Here is a 9,857-nt window from a genome sequence, read left to right as displayed (position 1 = left end):
ATATGTTTACGTCCGTCTAAAGCCTTTTAAACTACTGTCCATAAAAAAGATGCTAGAATCGTTAGGAATAACAGGAGTAGCAAAGAAATGGTTCGGATCATACCTCAAAAACACTGAGCAGGTGGCAGAGACGGAACTACCCTCAAATCAAGGGGATTTTTTGTGATAATGTGCCAGATACAAAATATATTATATCAATATAGGACTTAATATAGGAGTTGAACCATTACTGTTCTTGATATTCATATAGAATTTTCCAGAAAAATGTTAGGCACAGGCTTCAAACCCTCTCTACAGATGACAGCAACCTTGTGATTACAGACAAAACAGAAGAAATCCTGATGGAAAACGCAAATGAAGCTATTACAATTGCTGAATAAGCAACAAAATTACGATGAAAATAAAGAAAAAGAAAATAATTCTGTCACGTAAAATGTAAACGATAATTCCATAAACGAAGTAAGAAACGCAAAATTTTGAGGAATGAATATTGACTATCGATGGTATAGGAATGAACACACAGTTATATTAGAAAACAGAATGTCTCAAGGCGTTATGGCCTTAGAATCCTGTCATCAGTTTGTAATAGCTAGCACCTCATAATTCTATAATATTCATATGTATAGCTAGTACTCACACACTGTATCACATTTTGGGGCATAAAGAACGTAAAATGTGGCTGCAGTACTCTATAACACAACTCGCCACAACAATATCAACTAAAAACAATACCTGAGCTTATTGTAAACGTTTGTTTACAAAGTGGCGATTATAACTGCCTCATCTGAGTACATTTAGCAGTTCATTGTGTACATTAAGCAAAACGATAATTATTACACTAACAGCTCTATTTCTGTTCATGGAATCAAAACCAGACTTACCTTTCAAGTAAGGAGAAAATTTAAAAAAAAAAAACTGAAAAGAGTTTTCTCTATCAGGGTACCAAAATATATAATGAATTTCCCAGGGAAGTGACAGAGATAAGCAAAACAAACCTTTTTAAAAATTTAGTTAAATCACACATCCTAGATATTCATACTATTCAGTAAAAAGTTACGTCAATAGCCAAATGTACAGGCGGGAAAAACATTAGCCTTGATAAAAACTGAAATATATTTATATCTCTGGCATTATACAACATACTTCCAGAGTACTATACATGTTGTTGTTGTTGTGGTCTTCAGTCCTGAGACTGGTTTGATGCAGCTCTCCATGCTACTCTATCCTGTGCAAGCTTTTTCATCTCCCAGTACCTACTGCAACCTACATCCTTCTGAATCTGCTTAGTGTATTCATCTCTTGGTCTCCCTCTACGATTTTTACCCTCCACGCTGCCCTCCAATACTAAATTGGTGATCCCTTGATGCCTCAGAACATGTCCTACCAACCGATCCCTTCTTCTGGTCAAGTTGTGCCACAAACTTCTCTTCTCCCCAATCCTATTCAATACTTCCTCATTAGTTATGTGATCTACCCATCTAATCTTCAGCATTCTTCTGTAGCACCACATTTCGAAAGCTTCTATTCTCTTCTTGTCCAAACTATTTATCGTCCATGTTTCACTTCCATACATGGCTACACTCCATACGAATACTTTCAGAAATGACTTCCTGACACTTAAATCTATACTGGATGTTAACAAATTTCTCTTCTTCAGAAACGCTTTCCTTGCCATTGCCAGCCTACATTTTATATCCTCTCTACTTCGACCATCATCAGTTATTGTGCTCCCCAAATAGCAAAACTCCTCTAGTACTTTAAGTGCCTCATTTCCTAATCTAATGCCCTCAGCATCACCCGACTTAATTAGACTACATTCCATTATCCTTGTTTTGCTTTTGTTGATGTTCATCTTATATCCTCCTTTCAAGACACTGTCCATTCCGTTCAACTGCTCTTCCAAGTCCTTTGCTGTCTCTGACAGAATTACAATGTCATCGGCGAACCTCAAAGTTTTTATTTCTTCTCCATGAATTTTAATACCTACTCCGAATTTTTCTTTTGTTTCCTTTAATGCTTGCTCAATATACAGATTGAACAACATCGGGGAGAGGCTACAACCCTGTCTTACTCCCTTCCCAACCACTGCTTCCCTTTCATGTCCCTCGACTCTTATAACTGCCATCTGGTTTCTGTACAAATTGTAAATAGCCTTTCGCTCCCTGTATTTTACCCCTGCCACCTTTAGAATTTGAAAGAGAGTATTCCAGTCAACATTGTCAAAAGCTTTCTCTAAGTCTACAAATGCTAGAAACGTAGGTTTGCCTGTCCTTAATCTTTCTTCTAAGATAAGTCGTAACGTCAGTATTGCCTCACGTGTTCCAGTGTTTCTACGGAATCAAAACTGATCTTCCCCGAGGTTGGCTTCTACTAGTTTTTCCATTCGTCTGTAAAGAATTCGTGTTAGTATTTTGCAGCTGTGACTTATTAAGCTGATAGTTCGGTAATTTTCACATCTGTCAACACCTGCTTTCTTTGGGATTGGAATTATTATATTCTTCTTGAAGTCTGAGGGTATTTCGCCTGTTTCATACATCTTGCTCACCAGATGGTAGAGTTTTGTCAGGACTGGCTCTCCCACGGCCGTCAGTAGTTCCAATGGAATATTGTCTACTCCGGGGGCCTTGTTTCGACTCAGGTCTTTCAGTGCTCTGTCAAACTCTTCACGCAGTATCATATCTCCCATTTCATCTTCATCTACATCCTCTTCCATTTCCATAATATTGTCCTCAAGTACATCGCCCTTGTATAGACCCTCTATATACTCCTTCCACCTTTCTGCTTTCCCTTCTTTGCTTAGAACTGGGTTTCCATCTGAGCTCTTGATATTCATACAAGTCGTTCTCTTATCTCCAAAGGTCTCTTTAATTTTCCTGTAGGCGGTATCTATCTTACCCCTAGTGAGATAGGCCTCTACATCCTTACATTTGTCCTCTAGCCATCCCTGCTTAGCCATTTTGCACTTCCTGTCGATCTCATTTTTGAGACGTTTGTATTCCTTTTTGCCTGTTTCACTTACTGCATTTTTATATTTTCTCCTTTCATCAATTAAATTCAACATTTCTTCTGTTACCCAAGGATTTTTACTAGCCCTCGTCTTTTTACCTACTTGATCCTCTGCTGCCTTCACTACTTCATCCCTCAAAGCTACCCATTCTTCTTCTACTGTATTTATTTCCCCCATTCCTGTCAATTGCTCGCTTATGCTCTCCGTGAATCTCTGTACAACCTCTGGTTCTTTTAGTTTATTCAGGTCCCATCTCCTTAAATTCCCACCTTTTTGCAGTATCTTCAGTTTTAATCTACAGGTCATAACCAATAGATTGCGGTCAGAGTCCACATCTGCCCCTGGAAATGTCTTACAATTTAAAACCTGGTTCCTAAATCTCTGTCTTACCATTATATAATCTATCTGATACCTTTTAGTATCTCCAGGGTTCTTCCATGCATACAACCTTCTTTCATGATTCTTAAACCAAGTGTTAGTTATGATTATGTTGTGCTCTGTGCAAAATTCGGCCAGGCGGCTTCCTCTTTCATTTCTGTCCCCCAATCCATATTCACCTACTATGTTTCCTTCTCTCCCTTTTCCTACACTCGAATTCCAGTCACCCATGACTATTAAATTTTCGTCCCTCTTCACAATCTGAATAATTTCTTTTATTTCATCATACATTTCTTCAATTTCTTCGTCATCTGCAGAGCTAGTTGGCATATAAACTTGTACTACTGTAGTAGGCGCGGGCTTCGTATCTATCTTGGCCACAATAATGCGTTCACTATGCTGTTTGTAGTAGCTTACCCGCATTCCTATTTTCCTATTCATTATTAAACCTACTCCTGCATTACCCCTATTTGATTTTGTGTTTATAACCCTGTAGTCACCTGACCAGAAGTCTTGTTCCTCCTGCCACCGAACTTCACTAATTCCCACTATATCTAACTTCAATCTATCCATTTCCCTTTTTAAATTTTCTAACCTACCTGCCCGATTAAGGGATCTGACATTCCACGCTCCGATCCGTAGAACGCCAGTTTTCTTTCTCCTGATAACGACATCCTCTTAAGTAGTCCCCGCCCGGAGATCCGAATGGGGGACTATTTTACCTCCGGAATATTTTACCCAAGAGGACGCCATCATCATGTAATCATACAGTAAAGCTGCATGCCCTCGGGAAACATTACTTCTGTAGTTTCCCCTTGCTTTCAGCCGTTCGCAGTACCAGCACAGCAAGGCCGTTTTGGTTATTGTTACAAGGCCAGATCAGTCAATCATCCAGACTGTTGCCCTTGCGACTACTGAAAAGGCTGCTGCCCCTCTTCAGGAACCACACGTTTGTCTGGCCTCTCCACAGATACCCCTCCGTTGTGGTTACACCTACGGTACGGCTATCTGTATCGCTGAGGCACGCAAGCCTCCCCACCAACGGCAAGGTCCATGGTTCATGGGGGGGGGGGGGGGGGGGGGGGTACTATACATATTAGAAGTAAATTCTCTGCGCTTTTCTGGATGAAAAGGGCTAAACTCCATTCATCATCTTGAGCTCAAAACATTTTCATTCTGGAGTAATAGCGGCTTCCCCACGCGGCATGGAACGTGGAAGGCTACGGTGCCAGAGAGGGAATCAAAGTAAAGACACCAACAGCTGCAAGCTACGGTTCTGAATTTCTACTACTTCAAAAATTTCACCCAGTGTTTTTTATTCTTGGCAGATAAGCTTGAAGATGCGTTATGGTGACGTGAAACCTGCATTTGCGAATAAAGCACCTTCATACAGCTAAGCAGATTTTGGAAAATCATATTTTACCTTTTAATTGTTATAATTTTTTCGACAATTGGAATTGTTGTTGACAATGTCTCTGAGCTGTGGTTTCCCTGCTCAAAACGTTGTTAGCATTTTTATTCAGTAATGCCGTTTAAGGGGGGTAGGACGTCAAACGGGCCGACTTGGAGCAGGAGAGGCAGCACAGGACACTTCAATTTCCACTGTCTATACTTTTACAAATAAATTTATAAAACTTTGTCAGCATGACCAAGAAGAATTCAGATTCTTAGCAGTGGAAGTTGTAAAACGTAACGAAATAATATTTTTTTACATGTTAAATTAACTTACTAATGGGAGCATTTGTTGCTATAGGTACACTTTTCTTCATAAATAAGAGAGATTCTTCGATGAATTTTGCACAGCTTACAAACCTCACTTAAAGGTGTATGAAACTCTAGAATTTTCCAAATCTATTAAAAACTGTGGTAAGAACTGAGGTAATTAACTACAAAATTTGTGTTTTTTCTAAACATGAAGTTTAAAATACAACAGCTCATTCGTTTTTTTCTTAAATTAAATAAATTCTAGAGTTTCATGCACCTGTAAGTATGGCATGTATGCTGTGCAAAATTCATCGAAGAATCTCTCTAACTTATGAAGAAAAGTGTACCTATAGCAACAAATGCAGCCATTAGTAAGTGAAAAAAATGATGAATTTTCACACGCAAAAAAAATTTATTTTGCTATGTTTTCGAACTTCCACTGCAATGACTGTGAATCCTGAATCCTTCCTGGTGATGCTGGCAAAGTTTTATGAGTTTATTTGTAAAAGTATAGACACTGGAAATTAAAATATCCTGTGATGCCTCTCCTGCTCCAAGTCGGCCCGTTTGACGTCCTACCCTCCTTAAGATGGCATACTTTCTATTGGCTGAAATCCTTGCTGGAGGGAAGAAGAGTTTTTAGCGAAAAGCTACTCAGGAAGTTCAGAAATCCAGCAACTGTGACGGGCTGCGGAACGATTCTTTTGTCTACAACATTATCTCGCTTCCGTAATGCGTCTCTAGCTGTACACGGAAAATGTTTTCAGGCTGGCGCCTGGTCCATTCCACTCTCCGATCCCCGTACGTTGGCGAGACTAAACAGCTTTGCAGGAGTAGTCTGCGAGCTGCGGGCTTACCCAGATGACGGCGATGGGTGAGGACAGGTGCTGCACGTGTCCACACGTGTTGGCAGCCCCTGGCCGCGCGGCAGCCCGCAGCGCCGGCGCAGCGCCCGGTCTAATGGCGTAACTCGATTGCAGGGGATTGCCTGGGAGGCAACGCGCCATGCGGGCCTTGACACTTCGCCTAATTCAAAGCCGGTTTGGATGGCGCCGACCGGGTGGCTGCAAGGCGCCCCTTTCTGGGAGCTGACCCGTGCCGCCGAGCAGAGCACAAGGTGGGCTCAGCGAAATTCACTAAACAAAACTTACGGCGCCCAAGCGAAACGCATGTAACATTTCGTAAATTAATTATGGCTCATCCACGTAGAATGTGTCGGAAACAAAATGTACCGTAAACTCACAGCATATAGTGCTAGCCAAAACTAGACAAAAAGTGTGATAAACATACACTGTCCGAACGAAAGTGATGCAGTCAGGCGGGTAGAAGAAAAAACAACGAAACTTCACAGGCTAGGAGAGTATGTAATGCTATTTCAGTGATTACCAAATCCAGTCGTTTTATAAACAAATGCACTACAGTGTCTACTCAGCAGGGTTATTATTGCGAAATAGGGTAATGTTTGTCACGGATATGATAACGAGATCGGATGGTAATCACTAGAATACAGACTTCTCCTATGCAGCGAGATCTTTTCACCAAATTTCAGTCTCCAACTGTTTCTTCCAAATGCGAAAATATTTTGCTACAAAGCGAGAAATGACCATCCTGATGAAATAAGACAAATCAGAGCTCACACTGAAAGATTTAAGTGTTCGTTTCTCCCGTGCGCTATTCGAGAGTGTAACTGTAGAGAAACGGTGTGAAAGTCGTTCGATCAACCCTCTGCCACGCAGCTATGTGTGAATTGCAGAGAAGTCATTCAGATATTGATACAGATGAATTACGACGAGCTACGTCCTCAACGCTGCATTCTATCAGAAATAAACGTTCGGAAGTTTGTTTCAGCGACATGCAGACATAGGATCATTCACAACTCTGACGAGAGGTCCGTGTAGGTCTCACACAGTTCACACCCCGGTTATGGAAGAACGAGTATAGCGACGAGTAGAAGGTGATGCTGAAAAAGAACACAAGCTCGGAATTTAGCGCGATCTTCAGTGTGAGATGCTATTAGTACTCTGTCTCGAAATCTGGCAGAAACCCCAAAGTGGTTCCAGTCATATGTAAAGTACACCAGACGCAAGACGTAATCAATACCTGCACTGCGCTATAACAATGGTAATATTACTGATGACAGCGCCACTAAAGGTGAGTTATAAAACAGTTTTTTGAAATTCCTTCACCAGAGAAGAAGTATCTGCCCAATAATCCTTTTGAAATCCTTCCAGTCAAGTACATACCCTGCCTAAATGTTATCATTGGCCCCTCCATAGTTACAGCGATGAGCTAATAGAAGCCTAAAGCAGGAGCGTTAGCACAAAACAGTTCTTGTAGCATACCCAACAAAGCTAAGGTGGGTAATAGCACTGAGTCATGGTAATGGGATTTTCGACCTGGAGAACTTTCTCAGCCGAGGTCTTTGCTTGCGTGGTCTACGTCCACCAGTGATGAAGAATTGTCTGTCCACCTGACCTTCCAGTAAACTGTCCACCAATCCCGTGGACCGAAAACAAAATGTAAGTGTACCGACTGCCACATGCCAAGTAAGGGTGTTCAGTGAAGAAGATCAGACCTTGTATAAAGTGTAAAGTCTGTGAATAGTGGTATGGAAAGATAGTGCTGCAAAAGCGAGGAAAACTGTAAACACAGAATTTCCATGTCGTTTTTAGCCAGATCAGAGTTTCAGCGTTACTCTGGAATTCAAAGGACAAAATTCTTCGAAGAGGGAAGAAGTGAGGTGGACTAAGTTGGAAGCCATGTTATACGTAGGTCAGCTGCAGATGCAATTCTGCAACTAGGAGCTGCAATAATGCTGGCGCAAACTGTCATCGGACTGCCAGAAACAAGTAGGGCTGTCTTTGTTGCCCGTATTATGGCATAGTTTTGCATAGCGCTTCAATTCCACAATCCAGGCCATGAGTGGAGCCTGCGATAAGACATCCTTATGGAGGGAGTAAACACACTGCTGAGTCATCTGGTAAAATAATTTTGCATCCTGCATGCGACTGTCGCAGTCTCTTGGCCAGTCATCGGTCGAATGTACGGCTAGACCAATCCAGACCTCAACGAACAGCGTCGTCTATTAGTCAAAGCTGCTGTTTGTGCAAGCCTACAGCCAGCCCTGGTAGGTGTAATCTTCCAACGGAATTCACTGTGGCGAGGGCGCTCAGTGACTCCCATCATCTCACACACCAGCCAGTCTGCAAAGGTCCTGGGTTCAATTCTGCGCGCCCGCCCGCTTCCTGTCAGCCTCCACGAATTCGCGGGCAATGTATCTGAGCCACTTGGCCCTGCGCTGCCGGAGCTTTCACGCTAGTCGGTCGGCAAGGACGCCGCTGCAGCCAGCCACTGTTGCGATGTAGCATTTTGCCACGAGCACGTTACATACTGCCTCTGAGACACGGATTGCACCATTCTACCAGGTGTGTCATTCTTTACCAAACAACCTCAATTTTGATTCACGTAGTGCATCAGTACACCATTCAGCCACCAAGAGCGCCTAAGTAGTGCACAGTTAAAATGGCTACTTTCATTGAAACAGATCTTGCTCACTGTGTGTTTTAGTTTCATAAAACGAACTCTGAAACAACAGTTCAGCGTAAATTTCGCACCAAATACGCTAAAGAAACTCCAAGCAGGCCTGCAATTTACTCCTGGTACAATAATTTTGCTGAGACACACTGCTCACTGCTCATTGCGACATGATAAATCACCATGTCGGCCGGCCATGGTGGTCGAGCGGTTCTAGGCGCTTCAGTCTGGAACCGCGTGCCCGCTACGGTCGCAGGTTCGAATGCTGCCTCGGGCATGGATGTGTGTGATGTCCTTAGGTTAGTTAGGTGTAAGTAGTTCTAAGTTCTAGGCGACTGATGACCTCAGTTGTTAAGTCCCACAGTGCTCAGAGCTATTTAAACGATTTTCACCATGTCGCCTGCGCTTTGATGATTATGACAAACAGGCTAGGAAAACTTTGTCCACAGTCTACAAAAATCAATGCGACGTGCTCCTGTCGAGACCGACTTTCCAAAAACGACAGTTTTGCGAATACTGCGTAGATGTTTACACTTGAAACCATACAGATTCACAATGGCACAGCACATTAGTGATGCAAATAAGACTGCTCGTGGGGAACTGTTGCATCGGATAGAGGATGACGCGATATTTCTGAACAGAATAATCTTCAATCATCAGTCAACATTTCGTATCAGTGGCATGGTGAAAAGCCACAACTGAGAATATGGGAAAGCAGGAAAGCACATGCAAACCTGTAACAGGTCCGTGACAGCCCGAAAAGTTAATTTGTTTTGTAGCCTTAGCAAACTGAAAATCTACAGCCCTTTCTTCTTCACGGAGAAAATCGTCGCTGACATTATGTATCAGGATATGACTGCAAACTTTTTAATTCCACACATTGATGAAGATGACCGACATGGGATGGCTTACTACGAGCAAGACAGTGCACCACTTCATTCCCTCACAGAATGTCGAAGTTGCCCCGATGACCACTTCCTAGGTCGGTGGATCGGCCGTAAAGGGCCAATTACATGGTACCCTCGCTCCCCAGACTTGACATTACTGAATTTCTTCCTCTGGAGTTTCATTAAAGACCTAACGATTTAGACGACCTGAAAAATCGAATCTATGCTGCCGTTGCATAAGTTACGTCCATTTTGCTACAGTGAGTGCGGGAAGAAACAGTGGGATGTCCGCCGCATCACAAATGGTAATCGCATCGAACCTAAATCACACTTGACACTTTTATCTG

This window comes from Schistocerca serialis, chromosome 1 (genome assembly GCF_023864345.2).
Source record: "Schistocerca serialis cubense isolate TAMUIC-IGC-003099 chromosome 1, iqSchSeri2.2, whole genome shotgun sequence".
Taxonomy (NCBI): Eukaryota; Metazoa; Arthropoda; class Insecta; order Orthoptera; family Acrididae; genus Schistocerca; species Schistocerca serialis.
Note: the sequence above shows the minus strand (reverse complement) of the source record.